General features: G+C 40.9%; 1 protein-coding gene across 9 annotated transcripts in view; it reads left to right on the forward strand.

Annotated features, from left to right (window-relative positions):
• The window catches only part of SULT1E1 (sulfotransferase family 1E member 1), a 46,034-nt gene that overhangs the window by 8,630 nt on the left and 20,889 nt on the right, over positions 1 to 16,515 (forward strand). Inside the window, exons 1-2 of one of the 9 annotated variants that reach the window (XM_081512834.1) lie at positions 6,630 to 6,803; positions 7,402 to 7,679. The exons of 2 other annotated variants lie outside the window; for them this stretch is intronic. The gene's annotated coding sequence lies outside the window, so the exon portion shown is untranslated. Of the gene's footprint in view, positions 1 to 6,609; positions 7,680 to 11,948; positions 12,183 to 16,515 lie in introns of those variants that run through there. 6 more of the 9 variants (XM_081512792.1, XM_081512770.1, XM_081512844.1 and 3 more) reach the window with 6 other exon arrangements.

The following is a 16,515-nucleotide window of genomic DNA, read 5'->3' on the forward strand; positions in this document are numbered from 1 at the left end:
ATGCTCCCACCCAGTCACTCCCTGGTAACCATGCTTCAACCATGCTTCTATGAGTTTGAATTTTGGGAGTTCATGTGTAAGTAAGATCATATAATATATACCTTGCCTAACTCTTAAGATGCTTGCCAATCGATCAGTTAGAATGTTCTACATATCACAGTGGTTATTCTTCTACCTCGTCCCAGCCCCCTGCCATTTTGCAATAAGTCTTTTAAACAAAATTTCTTTCTATTAGGTCAATATTTATTTGTTCTTTGATAATATAATATCACAGTCTAGAGGGGAAATTCTCCATATCACTGTCAGAGTAAATATTCTTTTGAAACAGTAATCTAACCTTATTCATGGCCAGATATTCCCACGATCTTGGCTCTGGGTTTTGTCCAATTCCCTTCATAATACCAATCCTAATTTTAAAGCCTTTTATAATTCTTCGCTTCTAATTACATATGCCTTATGTCCTAGTTGAGGGCTTCCCTGATAGCTCAGTTGGTAAAGAATCCACCTGCAATGCAGGAGACTCCGGTTTGAACCCTGGGTTGGGAAGATCTGCTGGAGAAGGGGTTGGCTACCCACTCCAGTATTCTTGGGTTTCCCTTGTGGCTCAGCTGGTAAAGAATCCACCAGCAATGGAGGAGGCCTGGGTTCAATCCCTGGGTTGGGAAGATCCCCTGGAGAAGGGAAAGGCTACCCACTCCAGTATTCTGGCCTGGAGAATTCCATGGACTGTATAGTCTGAGAGTCTCAAAGAGTCAGACACCACTGAGTGACTTTCACTTTCACTTTGTCCTAGTTAAAGCAATAAACTTTTGTTGTATTATAAAACTGTATCTTTTTTCTTAAATCTGTGCAGAGGCCCATAACTCCTAGATTACTTTAGAGTCCTCTGTAATATTTTTCTAAAGTACAGTGTGTGTGCTAAGTTGCTTCAGTCACGTCCAACTCTGTGTGACCCTATGGACTGTAGCCTGCCAAGTTCCTCTGTCTGTGGGATTCTTCAAGCAAGAATACTGGTTGCCACGCCCTCCTCCAGGGTATCTTCCTGACCCAGGGATGCAATCTGCATCTCTTATGTCTCCTGCATTGGCAGGTGGGTTCTTTACCACTAGAGCCACCTGGATGTACCTCCCTTATATTAACTGTATCATATATATCACAGCATGGGTTATTTGGAAAGATACAGTTTTATTTTCCAGGATTTCTTCATTAGTTAGCATTTAGAACAGACAACTGCAAAACATCAGTGACCTAAAATGAGAAAACTTAATTTCTTGCTCATTCGGCTTGAAGGCTCAGTTATGATGTAACTGGGCTCTGCTGACTTTCATTTGTCTTCTTGTTCAAACACTAAAGATGAAGGAGGAGGTATTATTTGGTGCATTATGTTCTCTTGGTGGAGGATAACAACATGAGTGACAGCCAAAACACACAAAGGCTTTCCAAACTTTTGCTCAGATATGGCCTCTGTCATGTCTTCTCATATTCTATTGTGAAAAGCAAATTACATAGTTAATTGTAAGATTATTGCAGTAGAGAACTACACTTCACTTTCAGGTAGCAAGGGTAGTGCACTGTTGCCTAGGGTTGCCATAACACCACAAACTAGGAGGCTTTAAACAGCAGAAATTTATTCTCTCATAGCTCTGGAGGCTTGAAGTCCAAAATCAAGATGTCAGTAAAGCCATGCTTCCTTTGAGATTGTGGATAGAATCATTTCTTGCCTTTTTTTTTTTTTTTTTTTTTTAGCTTTGATGGCTTCTGTTAGTTCTTGGTGTTCCTTGGATTATAGATACATAATTCCAGTCTCTACCTCCATCTTCATATGGAGTTTTTTCCTTCTATTTTTACATTGTCAACTTATCAGGACATCATTAGGCTTCTCTGGTAGCTCAGATGGTAAAGAATCTGCCTGCAATGCAGAGACCTGGGTTCGATCCCTGGGTCTGAAAGATACCTTGGAGAAGAGAATGACAACCCACTACAGTATTCTTGCCTGGAGAATTCCATGGACAGAGGAACCTGGCAGGCTACAGTCCATGGGGTCACAAAGAGTCAGACATGACTTAGTGATGTCTAAGTGATTAACAAATACACAAGGATGCCGGAGTCCAGCTCCAGCGGGTCCAGGGATTCCCTCAGGATGGACGGCGTCGGCGATACGAATGAGAAGCAAAGCGAGTCTCAGCGTTTCCAAGTGTCTTCCCAAGTGTCTTCCAACTTTATTATTTTTAAGACAGCTTTTATATTTTTTGTGGTACATAGAAACAAATGTAAAGTATAGAGTCATACCAATTCAGCTTAGTGGGCATACCAATTTAGCTTAATGGGCATATGAATTCAGCTTAATGGGCCTATCAATTCAGCTTAATAGGCCAGCAGTTTTGACCTTCATCGAAACCATGTTTTTAGTTACCAAAAGCCTCATTTTGTTTACATCATCTTCCGGCCTGGGGGCCTGTTAACATCTTGTGACTCTCCATTGATAAGGGTTGATCAGTCAGAACACTTTTGTATCAGGCACAGCAGGAAAGAATTCATCAACAGGAAGTTTCAAGGTAAAACCTGTTTTCGGTAATTTACTCTACGCCTTGAGCTTAACAGAAAAGAATGTGGTCCCATAAAGTCAAAGAACAGCAAGCTGAAGTTCAGCTCTAAGTAAGAATCATCAGTTAAATCTACAATTGTCTTATTATTTGTATTAAAGCTAAACTTTTATTTATATAAATTTTTAACTATTATGCTTTTATTATATAGGCTCTTAAGAGTAAAAACATAGTGAGTAAATATAGACTAAGTAACAGTTTCATAAAGCAATATTTCTTATATTTCCTAACAAGCTTTTTTTCCTGTGAAGGGTTTTGTGCCCATTGGGGCTTTCTGTGCAGAGGCTCTCAATGCTGTTTTATTACTAGGGAGCAGTTATGCACATTAGCTCCAAAGGCACAGGTACATTTATTAAACAAACCAATATGTTAGCAAAAGGAATTTAGATCAGCATACTCTATATCCCAGATAATTTTATTTAGGGTGCTACTGTTCAGGGGCCTTGTTGGTTTGAGGTTTCAGAATGATCTATTTTAGAAGGGAATCAGGAAAGGCCTTTTGCCTAAGTCATAGAAAATAAGAAGAGGTTTATTATAGCAAGCATCAGAAAGAGAGATGTTATTTTTAAGGTGAGTGCTGAGACAGCCTCTTGAGAATCCCTGAGGCCTGAGTTGCTCTGCTAGTCAGTCCTTCTCCTCATGACTCTGTCATGAATGGGGATCTCGTGGGTTGGCTCCCGGCACAAGGACATCATTATATTGAATTAAGAGTCCTCCCTACTACAGTAAGATCTTAACTAGTTATATCCATAGTGGCTCTATTTCCAAAGCAAGTCATGTTCTGAGGCACCAGGGTCAAGACTTTAATATATATTTTGAGGGGACACATAACAAACAGATAGGGAACACATTCTTATATATCTGCCATCATTTTCTTCCTTTCTCCCTGTCTGTAACCTTTCAAGAATATAGACTATAAAAGTTATCTCAGAAATTGAGAGAGTAGAGGAATGGATCAAGATTCAAGGTGGAATTCTTTCTTAGGAGATGGTCAAAAAAGTAGAAGGTGAACTGATTCTAGAGATCAGAGAAAAAACCTACAGTTGCAGTGGACCATCATAGATGAAAACTATTTCCATGGCTTCAGATATTCAGGTATTGCCCCAGTTCACCAGTCCCCTGGTGTAGATGACTATGAGATTCCTATGAGCAATGGGAACATGGAAATTACACTTGAGTCTCTACGCCCAGGGTGTAACCAACGTTTCAGTGATAAAGAATCAGACTGCATTGCAGGAGACATGGGAGCATCCGGAGAAGGAAATGGCAATGCACTCCAGTATTCTTGTTTGGGAAATCCCATGGACAGAGGAGTCTGCTGGGCTATGGTCCAAGGGTCGCAAAGAGTCAGACATGACTGAGTGACTGAGCAAACACACACACTCTATGCACAGAGGCAAAAGGCCTTAGGTAGGTTAGAATGATTGTGATGATGTCTTTCCCCTTTCAGATTTGGTGTAACTAGGTGATCTCATCAAAGAACAGAACTATTGGGAGCTAGCAAAACAAGAGAAACACAGTGTAAGAATTCAGGCTACTGATTAGAGATTAGAGAATTACTGGACTTGATTAAGCAATTGGACAATATCTAAAAGAGTCTCTTCTCACTTTCCAAAAATCTTCCTGGTTTCCACAGCTGTGGCATCTCCTCATGCCCTGAGGCCAGTTTGGTAGGAAGGACAAGGAATTGAGAAGAAGCTGAAAATTGTGTAGGGAAGTGAAGCTGCTGTAATCCTTTGCCACAGGGTTCTTTGAATGGGCTCTTGGATCAGTTGGCTAGGGTTCACATCCCAAGTCAGCCACATAGTGGCTATAAATTTTTGCCACTTACCTAATCTAACTGAGGGCTTCCCTGCTGCTCAGTGGTAAAAGAATCCTCCTGCAATGCAGGAGATGCATGTTTGATCCCTGGGTCAGGAAGATCCCTTGGAGAAGGAAATGGCAACCCACTCCAGTATTCTTGCCTGGGAAATCCCATGGATGAGGAGCCTGGTGGGCCACAGTCCATGCAGTCACAGAGAGTTGGATATGATTGAGTGACTAACAACAGCACCTTAACTAAGCTTCAATTCTTTTGTCTTAAAATGATTATAAAAGTACTAACTCAAAGGGTTGAAGTGAGGATGAAAACAGATAATCTATGAAAAGTACTCAGTGTAGTTCCTGAGACATAATAAACCCTCATGAAACATAATTTTAGTAGTTTTACAAATCAGATGAGGGACTGTCCTATGACAAAACCTGCACTATATCCCAGGTTTCTCACTTTTTCCCCCCACACTTGAATCTTTATCTGGATACGTTAAATTCCTCTCTTATAGAAATCAGACTTTTTTTCTGTCTCTCTGAGAATTAGTCCTGCTTCTGGGCTCTAGGTTTGTAGCAGTATCTCTATCATATGCTCGGCTCTTTCCGACCTTGTGTGACTGCCAGATATCTGACTCATAAACTACCATGTGCTCCAATTTCTGACTCCTAACATCCACCTTTCTATTACCTACTACTCCATGTTCCCTGAATTTCATTGTCCTAGCACTTTCTGCCTATCTGTTCTGTGATTATGTATATTTTTTCTTTCTTATCATGAAATTTAATTCAAATCTGCATCATTTTAAAGATGAAGACTGACTTCACTCTCTCTTCACCATGAAGCTTCTTGACACAGTTGGTTTCCAAATACAACTGAATATTTCAGGACAGGGTTGTAGGATGTACTTGCATAGGATATATGTGAAGATCACATAACTGGACACAAACTGGATGGCATATAGAAGGTATTCTGTATATTTCACTAAATTCTTTTTTTTGTTCCTTTGTTGCTGCTGTAGACCCATGAGTAAAGAAAGAGCCCAATTACTAGATACAGACTAACATTGGACCAGTAACAAGACTCACTTACTATAAAAGCATAGTATTAATACATTTACAAAAGAATTTTTCATTTGCCAAAAATTGGGAATAGGATGTTCAGGAAGTGGTAAACTGGGGAAACTTGAACTTGTGTATTGTTATCATCTCTGAGAATTAGACCATCAAGGAAGAAAGGAGTCAAAACAACAAGAGGGACATAGGATTTCACAATCTTTATAGAAGCTGATACTTCCTTGAACTCAAGTGTAACCACTACCCAAAATAAATAAAGCCGTGAAAAACCAGACCATAATGTGAAAGACTTTAAAAGTATTCACAAAATTATCAGTGCCATTTTTAAAGTATAACAATATTACACTATGTCATGACCCATGCGGCAAAATGCTATGAATTATAGTCTATTTTACATTATTGTATTACTTTGAAATGTGCAACATTGTTAAAATTACTGGATAAGGCTAAGTTGAAATTAACAGTACAATTTATAGGCCAACAACTACTGTACTTTAAAGCTAACTCTATCAATTGGGTAGTAAGTATGTATCTCATAGAAATGAAAAGTAAAGTCCTAAATCTGACATTGAAAAAACCTGAATTCTAAAAAACTTGCTTTCATTAAGATAAACAAAGATGTTGAGTTTCGTAAGTCTCTGGCATTCAAATTATCAGGCATTTCAAAGAACCTATGTGCTCAAATGAGCGTTACTAAAAAGCTAATGATTGTGTCTTTCTTTCCTGATAAGACTCTCCGGGACTTCTCAGGAGTGAGAGAAGACTGCAGTTACTTTACTTTTTCAGGCTCATAGAATATCAAACAGTGAAGCCACATGGATGTGTTAAAGAGCTGTCAGACCCCTGGATTCAGGTGTAATATATAAAGAGCATGTAAATAGTCAACCAGGCTTCCCCCTGTGACCCCGGTAAAGAATCCGCCTGCAACGCAGGAGCGGCAGATGAAGTTCAATCCATGGGTTGGGAAGATCCCCTGGAGGAGGTCATGGCAACCCACTCCAGTATTCTCGCCTGGAGAATCCTATGGACAGAGGAGCCTCGCGGGCTATAGTCCATAAGGTCACAATGACTCGGACATGACTGAAGCTACTTAGCATGCGCACAAATAACGACTCATATCCTCACAATAAGGAAAAAAAAACTGAACTGGAAATCAATAAGACTTCTTAGAATCTATCAAAGAAATGAGGTCGCAGGGAAAACTGCAGTTCCCCAACCCAGAAAGACAGAATCCATAGGATGAGATCGGATGAAAGAGGAAGTCTTTGGAGCCAGTAACTGCTAGGAACTGATGAAATGCTGGAGGAGGCGGGGCATGTAAGAACTGACTTATTGGAAAAGACCCTGATGCTGGGAATGATTGAGGGCAAGAGGAGAAGAGGGTGACAGAGGCTGATAAGGTGGTTAGATAGCATCACCAACTCAATGGACATGAATTTGAGCAAACTCTAGGAGATAGTAAAGAGCAGTTCATTGGGTCATAAAGAGTTGGGCATAACTTACCGACTGAACAGCAACAACAGTTTTCTTTAATTTAAGAGTTAAAAACCCTGGAGGGCTCAGTTAGAGAAAATCTCCAGGCTTCTGTGAATTTTACTTCCAAGTCTCAATCAGATTATCATGGTGAAGAACCAATGGAGGAAAATCGTCTGGTTTCAGGCAGAGGGAGGGGAAAAATAACCATTTAAAAATAAACCTCGAGTATTCTCCATAATAAGGGCCTTCTGGCTAAGGAAAAAGATCTTACCAGCAATTTATCTGATATAGGGGAAGGGAAATACTCAACTACAGCCCTTTTGGCATTCCTGTCTTATAAAGGGGAGGTAAAAGATAACAGATCAAAGCAAGGACACTAGAGGAAATTAAAGTCTATGACACAACAGCAAACATTAAACACAGCCTATCTTTTAATCAGATAATATCCAACACTCTTTCAATTCAAAATACTGGTGAAGATGTGGAGCAAAAAAACTCTAATTCATTGCTGGTGGGAGTGCAAAATGTTACAGCAACAGTGACAGCTTCTTACAAAGCTAAATATAGTCTTAACCATTTGGTCTAGCAGTCACACTCCTACATATTTGCACAAATGAGGCGCAAACTTATTTCCACACAAAAGCCTGCACATGAATGTTAACAGAAGCATTACTGATAATTTTGGAAACTGAAAGCAGCCAAGATGTCCCTTAATAGGTGAGTAAATAAACAAATTCTGGTACCTTCAGATAACAGGATATCATTCAGCAATTAAGACAAATCAGGTATTAAATGATCAAAAGACATGGAGGAACTTTGTACATTGTTTTAAGTCAAGAAGCCAATCTAAAAAGGCTACACATACTCTTTGACTTCAGCTATATGGCATTCTGAAGTCAGAACTACAGATATGATAAATTAGCAGTGATTGTCAGAAGTTCACAGGAGGGGAGGCAGGAGGAAGAGGTGGAGCATAAGATATTGTTGTGAGAGGCGGGGGCGAAACTATTTTGTATGATACCATAATGGCAGATGCTTGGCATTAAGCATTTGTCAACATTCACAGAAATGTGCAATACAAAAAAAATGAACCTTAGTTAAATTGTGTGTGTGTGTGTGTTGTCACTCAGTCATGTCTGACTCTTTGCGATCCCATGGACTGTAGCCCACCAAGCTCCTCTGTTTATGGAATTCTCCAGGCTAGAATACTGGAGTGGGTAACCATTCTTCTGCTCCAGCGGATCTTTCTAACTCAGGGATAAAATCCGTATCTCCTGCATTACAGGCCCATTCTTATTTTAACCTATGTGATTCATACTTTATAAGATTATACAGAGAGTTCTTTAGGGCAAAACATTTCTTCTGCACCCTTCAGGAGGCTTCATTTTACTATATGCTATTTATAGTAGCTATCTAACACACTTTAGGTGAACTCAGTGCCCCATATGGAGCTAGTGGTAAGGAATCCACCTGCCAATGCGGGAGACGTAATAGATACGGGTTTGATTCCTGGGTTGGGAAGATCACCTGGAGAAGGAAATGGCAACCCACTCCAGTATTCTCGCCTGGAGAATTCCGTGGACAGAGGAGCCTGGCAGGCTACAGTCTATGGGGTTGCAAGGAGTTGGACACAACTTGGCGACTAAACAACAACATACTTTCATGCTTATTTTTTTAATTAGTAAATGAATCTTCATCGTTTGAAAGATTTTTTTTAAGGGTAAATGTGTTTTGAACTTCAGTGGCTGCCAGCATCACATGGTTTAGACACATTTGTAATATCTTTGCAACCAATTGCTTACAACTGAAAGATAAGAGGATGGCTGCCGGAGTCAAGCTCCGGTAGCCAGGGAAACGCCCTGAAGGGACAAACGGGGTCGGCGAACGATTTTCGTCTCTCGCTCAAAGCACTGGGCTGCATGTTTATTTTAAGCATCAGGTTTTCTTTTATACTTTTACAAAAACATTAGGTCAGAGGTATGACATCTTCAGTTTCCCCTCACCCAGATTTACTGTCTCCATAAATCATTGTTGTCCTTCAGAGTTTCTTCTTAAGTGTCCTTGTGATAACATTATAACTCAAGTTTGTCTCTGGTCTGTATATTACATTCCTCAGTTTGCTTCTTATCTCTTTAAATCCTGCTATCCCCTAGTAACTTAAGCTCATCATCTCCTAAAAAGGCTTTTGGCTATTAGTATCTCTAAAATACCTAGTTTCCATAAGTTATAGTAAAATATGCCAACACTACAACATACCTTAAACCTTTAGCTTCTAACTATTCTTAATTATTCCTAACCCCTAAACTCAGCAAACTTCTTTTGCCATAAACATTCCCCTTACAGGCAGGTTTCAGATAACAATGTTTCCCATGATCTCAGGCTGTAGCCTATGTGCTCATCCTGGAGCATTCTTTGTAAAGATCCTTGAACAAATGTCAATAGTTAACGTTATGGATTATAACATTCTTTCCAGCCAACTCAACCGGAGGAAGGAAAGGACAAGTCAGAATCACAAGACCTAACTCCTTCATCCCGGGACCGTGCCTGCGGGATGAGGAGAGGGGGTTGGGGCCGTGCCTCCATTTTGTCAGTAATGCCTATCGCGGCTCCCGACATCTCCCCCTTTTTTATTTTTTAGAGCATAAGTGTGAAACTCAGTAGATAAAGCAGAAACACTTCAGTTGAGTATTCTGAAAAGGCATGGGGCTAATAGACAAATCAGAACCAACAGGCATAAGCACATGGCTGCATTAATCATTATTGTAAAAAAGGATCCATGGGAAAGATATCCCTCTAGATTTTTAAAAAGGGAATTAGAAAGCCATTGAGAGGAAAAGTCAGACTCCGCCTGGTTCATATTCTGGATATTTTGATGTAACTTAGAAATATCAATATTAGAATCTGAGTGATTCCAAACGCCTAAAATATGGTTTCTAATGCGTTCCCAAGAATGCACAGAATCATTCACTTGTAGAGGGGTAACGCACATATATTTAAATTTAGCATGGCACCTTAAAGACAACTTAATTTTTAAATTTGTAATTTCTTGCCCTACAAGCAGGACTGCTTCTTCTAAAGCACTGACCTTATTTTCTATCTTCCTATCTATAATTTCCTGTGTAGCAAGAGCTACGGAGACATTTTTGGATAGGTGATCGACAAATGAGGCAGTATGCACTTGTTTTGACAGGGCAACAGCAGAAACCGTAACTGAAGCAATTGTGGCAATCAAGGCAGTTATTCCCACAATCAGAGCTGCAATGAATCTCTTAGGTCGAGAAATTAAGCCATTAAATTCATACAAAACTTTCAATGCATAATCATCAAATCATTGTCCCTCTAATTTTACAGGAACCATCAAATATGGTGGTCGCTTTACAATCATCACAGTCTTATAATTACTATAATCATTCCCATCAACACAATTTGATATAAAACAATTCACACATTCAACAGTATAAACAGTTTCTCCTTTAAGAACTCTCAAATCATTCCGATTTTTGGCCAACAGAAAGGCATAGGGAGAATGCATGCAGGCCCGTACAATATATCTTTGTTCATTTAAAGGTCTGTGTAAAATCACAGGTGCCATAGCAGCCAATGCTCTCCATAATTCAGGTTGTATGGGACCTGTTTCATCGAAACTCACTAAAGGAGGAACCCATCCATTAACATGCCACCTAGTAATTGCTAAAGGATAAGGGATAAATGAATTATTTCATATGGATCTATAAGGTTCTTCAAAAATTAAATTTAACCATTGATCCAAAAGATAGGGGCACCCCCATTCAATCAGAGAATGTCTGGTGGCAACAATGGGAATAAATAATTTTAGGGCATACATGCATTCTTTCCAACGAGGAAAGCCAGAAATTTTGCTTATGCTTTCCCAGGCCTGTAGTCCTTGTTCATCAGAATCCGGGGTGGGGAGTGCACAGCTTGGAAAGTCCTTTAAATGAGGGGCTGCCTGTTTTATGGCATCATATTGTCTTTCTTGCGCCCCCAGCATCAACAGCTATAAGGACCAAAACTCTCTCTCGTCATTGCTTCTCAGAGCATGACTTTCAAGGAAGTGCTAACACATCCATTCAAAACCGGAGGAAGGTGTGACAAAGCAAATAGGTGGATAAACGGACACGCCTGAAAAATTGAAGGGAGCGATGACCACTGTTTTAACATTATTAGGATAGATGGAAGCCCCGCCCAAAAGATGAGTATCATTAACAAAAACACGAATGGGCTCAATTATCCAATCTACAGGCTGGAAAAAAGGTGGATTAGGCAAATAGGTCCAATGAACTTTTTCTGCGCTGGAGGGCCTCGGCTGACAAGCCAACACAACAAGCATAGCCACAAACATTACCATAGGAGTGGCCTCATATCTCCCCCTTTCTATTAATTCTTCAGCCTGCTGAGCGAGGTGTTTCAGCTGGCCCCATGTTGGCACCGTGCTAGAAGTAGTTGCTTGAGTACGATGACGATGACGGCAACGAGGTGGAGCAGAATACGGTTGGACTCGATCAGCATGTCTCTTTTGAAGTGCCAGGTGCCTGAAGCGATGTACCAGCAGTGAAGCCTCAGGTGAAGGGTCACCCGCCCTTCGGCTTTTCCTTGGTTCCCTCAGGTCCGGACTCGACAAGCTTCTGATCTCGCCAATATCCTTCAGTCCCAGACTCCAGGACTCCAGGGATCTCAGCAACCTCAGCGGTCTCTGTGGTCTTGGAGATCTCATGGGGCTGGACATGTCGAATCAGTCTGTCAGGAATCTAAACAGGAGAAGTGGAGTCCTGCAGAAACACACAAGCATACCCTCTCCCACAAGTTAACAGCACATCTGGCCCTTTCCACTCTCCGATAAGGAGGTCTTTCCACTTGACCAGGGGCCGAGTCGCAGCCCCCTCAGGAATCCAGTGTCTCATCATTGCAGTCTGCCCCTGTGTATCTACGTTTGAGTGATTACAAAGATATCCACGGTAACATGCACACAGGACAGTTTCCCAAAGACCGGGGTGTGAGTTGCGTCCATTTGCCAGAGAGCGTTAGGCCTAAGGCCTCGGGGATTTACTCTTAATGGTAGAGATGGATTAGATGTTGGGCAGTTTGGACGTAACTTGACTGTTTGTCTAGCCACCTCCCTACGGATATGAAACTCATGCCTTAAACCAGCTGCATTTTGATGGTGAATTTTGTGAGAATTTTTAGCCTTGTCAATCTTTTCATGTAAGTTTAAGGCAATTACTTTAGTTAATGCATCTGCCAAAGCATTTCCGTCATGTAAAGGGCCAGGCAAGCCGGAATGGGCTCTAATATGTCCCACAAAATATTTCTTAACTCTATGCTTAATCTCTTTCTGTAAATCGAGTAACAAGGAGAAAATAGTAGTCTTATTTTTCGGAATATTAGCAGTCTCAATATGAGGAAACAATCTTACAATATATCGGGAGTCAGTTAGAAGATTGAAGACACGGTCTCTCAAATGTTGAAAAGCCCAAATAACTGCTCTTAACTCAGCTCTTTGGGCAGATGTCTCTACAGTTACCTGAACATGGGATTTTCCTTTAATAATTGTAACTGCTTTACCATTAGAGGAACCATCTGTGAAAACTAAAATTGCCCCTTCTAAAGGTTGAATAGAAAATTTCTTCGGAAAAATCACGGGATGTGTTTTTAAAAAATGCAAAAGGGGGTTTGAGGGTAAATGAAACAAAATTTGTCCCCTGAAATCTATCAGGGCAACTTGCCAATCATCACTATTTTGTAAAAGAAATTGCAGTTGATCATTATTGAATGGAATCACTATATTTGCTACTTCTTTTCCAAAAAGTTCCACACTTCTTTTTCTACCTTTTATAATTAATTGTGCCACCAAGCTGGGATAAGATAAAACTATTTTTTGGGGGGTCACTGGTAGATGAAGTCATTCTAATGGGCCTTCTTGCCACAAGCATCCTGTAGGTGTATGTTCTGTGGTGAGAATAATTAAATCCCATCCTCTGGTAATATTAATTCTGATTAACTGATCATTCAAAGCCTCATCCACTTTAACAAGAGCTAACTCTGCTTCACTAGTCAATTCTCTCTTAGAACTGGGATTAGGATGGCCCCTTAAGCAATCAAATAAAGGCTTTAAATCTGAAGTAGTCAGTCTTAAATGTGGGTGTATCCAATTAATATCCCCTAATAATTTTTGGAAATCATTTAAAGTTAATAAATGATCTCCTCGCAGCTGCAAAGGAGCATGACTCACAGTATGGGTATTTAACACCCTTCCTAAATAAGAAAAAGGAGGATTTACTTGTATCTTATCTGGAGCTATCTTCAAACCCCAGTTTTCCAAGGCCTCAATCAATTTAGATAAGATTTGTTGCAATAAGGCTCTATCTTTATGGGCAGCCAAAATATCATCCATATAGTGTATCAAATATAAATCTTTATACTTCCCTCTAACATTTTGCACAGCTTGATCCACTAATTTTTGACACAAGGTGGGGCTATTTTTCATTCCCTGAGGCAAAACCTTCCATTGAAACCTTCTATAGGGCTGTTTAAAATTAACTGAAGGAAGACTGAAGGCAAATCTCTTACAATCTTGAACAGCCAGGGGGATGGTAAAGAAACAATCTTGTAGGTCTATGACTATCACATTATATTGAAAAGGTACGGCTACTGGGGAAGGGAGACCCGGCTGAAAGGCCCCCATGTCTTCCATAGTTGCGTTTATTGCTCTCAAATCTTGTAATAATCTCCACTTTCCTGATTTCCTCTTAATGACAAAAATAGGAGTATTCCAGGGACTATTAGAAGGCTCTATATGGCCGGCCGCCAGTTGCTCCATAACTAAGTCTTCAGCTGCCTGCAGCTTTTCAGCTGTTAAGGGCCATTGCTCCACCCATACCGGATCATCAGATTTCCAGATAATAGGATCAGAAGCAAGAGCAACAGCCTCTAGGATAAATTTGAATATCTTAAACCTTTTTTATTTTTGTTAGGAACCATTTCTAATGGAGAAACAATTCCCTGCCTATCTTTACCAAGCCCCTTGTCAGAATTACACCTAATTTGCAGCATTTGGTTAGTAACTTTTTCATCTGGGCTATATAAAAGCATTCCCATCTGAGATAATATATCTCTCCCCCATAAAGAAAAAGGCAGTGAAGGAATCACATATGGGCAAAAGGTGCCTTGTGCCCCCTTTCCATCTGATCATGTCAAAATTTGTGAGCTCTTAGCAACCGAGGGCATTGACCCTATTCCTACCAAGCCGGAATTGGTCAGACATGTTGGCCAGAACGAGGGCCAGTCTTTTCCAGCAATGCAAGAGACATCTGCTCCAGTGTCTAACAGCCCTGACATTTTATTTCCTTGAATTAAAAGATCTTTCAAAGGCCTTGAAGCTGTAATTTCTTGCACCCAAAAGGCTAGATCACTAGATCCAAATCCTCTGGTGCCCCTAGCTTGAGAAGTCAAGGTTTTGCCTATCTGATATTAAGGTAAAAGCAGAAGTTGTGCTATTCTTTGACCTTTATTAATTTGCACAGTTTTGGCAGGCTTCGAAATCAAAACTTTAATTTCCCCAGTATAATCAGAATCTATTACATCAGGCACCACCGAAATTCCTTGAAGGGAAAGCGAGCCACGCCCGAGCACAAGTCTTAAAATGCCCTCAGGCAGGGGACCAGCCACTCCTGTTGGAAGTGGAGCTTCCTCGCCTGACTGGAGAAGGAAATGGCAACCCACTCCAATATGCTTGCCTGGAGAATCCCAGAGACAAGGAGCCTGGTGGGCTGCCGTCTATGGGGTCGCACAGAGTTGGACACGACTGAAGTGACTTAGCAGCAGAGGGCCCCCTGAAGGGGCTTTCTCCAAGGAGCACGCTCTGTATATTGTACATGTGTCTGCTTTAAAAGCTTCTTTGTTTCAGAAAACTCTTTATCTTTCTCAGCCTCAGGCAATGCTCTGGGAAGCTTTGGGGGCAAAGTGGGGAACTCCTGGGCCCTGGGAGGCGCAAACGGAGGCAGCGGTGATCGCCTTAAATCAGAAAGTGATGGATAAATTTTTAAAGGTTTGTGTAGAGGAGGAGGGGTCTTGCTAGGGCGCTGGCTGCAGCGTCCTGCAAGTCCTCTCCTTCCTCGAGAGGTTGAGTACAGTCTCCCTCCTTTTCTTCACCAATGGCAGAAAACATACTCCGCGCGGAAGGCGGAAGCCCACCATCCACCGTTGCAGCCTCTCCCATAGGCTGTCTAACAGCCTCATGCCGAGGGTTCAGTACGTCCCTAATCATATTCCACAGAGCAAAAGCATCTACCGGAAACTCTTCTGGCCCATGCAAAGTAAAAAACAAATGTAACTCATCTCCAACCTTAGCCCAGGTTTTCAGATTTTCTCAGGAAATCATGGGCATTGCTCTTGGACAGAAATTAGAAGTTTAATGCCTCTATGGGCTAACATGTGAAGTAATATTTTAATAAACATTTAGAGAATACAAAAATTAGAAGTTTAACGCCTCTATGGGCTATCATGTGAGTAACGTTTCAATAAACATTTGTCTATTCTTGGATGCAGAGAGTCCCATTTTCCTAGAGAATATTTTTACTGATTCTGTGTTCTCCTCACCCTGCCTAAACTGCAGAGGGGTCCCGGTCACCCACGAACACAATTCTACCCGTCCCGCTTTGCATTTATGAAATTGCTTAATTAATTACTTACCTACTTGATTAATTACTTATCCTTCAGGTGTCCCCGTTCGGGCGCCACTTCCCAGAGTCCTGCTCTGGTAGCCAGGGAAACGCCCTGAAGGGATGAACGGGATCGGCGAACGAAAATGATGCAGTCTCTCTCTCAAAGCACTGGGCTGCATGTTTATTTTAAGCATCAGGTTTTCTTTTATACTTTTACAAAAACATTAGGTCAGAGGTATGACATCTTCAGTTTCCCCTCACTCATATTTACTGTCTCCACAAATCATTGTTGCCCTTCAGAGTTTCTTCTTAAGTGTCCTTGTGATAACATTGTAACTCAAGTTTGTCTCTGGTCTGTATATTACATTCCTCAGTTTATTTCTTATCTCTTTAAATCCTGCTATCCCCTAGTAACTTAAGCTCATCATCTCCTAAAAAGGCTTTTGGCTATTAGCATCTCTAAAATACCTAGTTTCCATAAGTTATAGTAAAATATGCCAACACTACAACATACCTTAAACCTTTAGCTTCTAACTATTCTTAATTATTCCTAACCCCTAAACTCAGCAAACTTCTTTTGCCATAAACATTCTCCTTACAGGCAGGTTTCAGATAACAATGAATCCCATGGTCTCAAGCGGCAGCCTATGTGCTCATCCTGGAGCGTTCTTTGTAAAGATCCTTGAACAGATGTCAATAGTTAACTTTATGGATTATAACATTCTTTCCAGCCAACTCAACCGGAGGAAGGGAAGGACAAGTCAGAATCACAAGACCTAACTCCTTCATCCCGGGACTGTGCCTGCGGGATGAGGAGAGGGGGTTGGGGCCATGCCTCCATTTTGTCAGTAATGCCTATCGATGCCGACAGATGG

This window comes from Giraffa tippelskirchi, chromosome 1, assembly GCF_054371585.1.
Source record: "Giraffa tippelskirchi isolate mGirTip1 chromosome 1, T2T-mGirTip1v1.2.pri, whole genome shotgun sequence".
In the NCBI taxonomy this organism is placed as follows: Eukaryota; Metazoa; Chordata; class Mammalia; order Artiodactyla; family Giraffidae; genus Giraffa; species Giraffa tippelskirchi.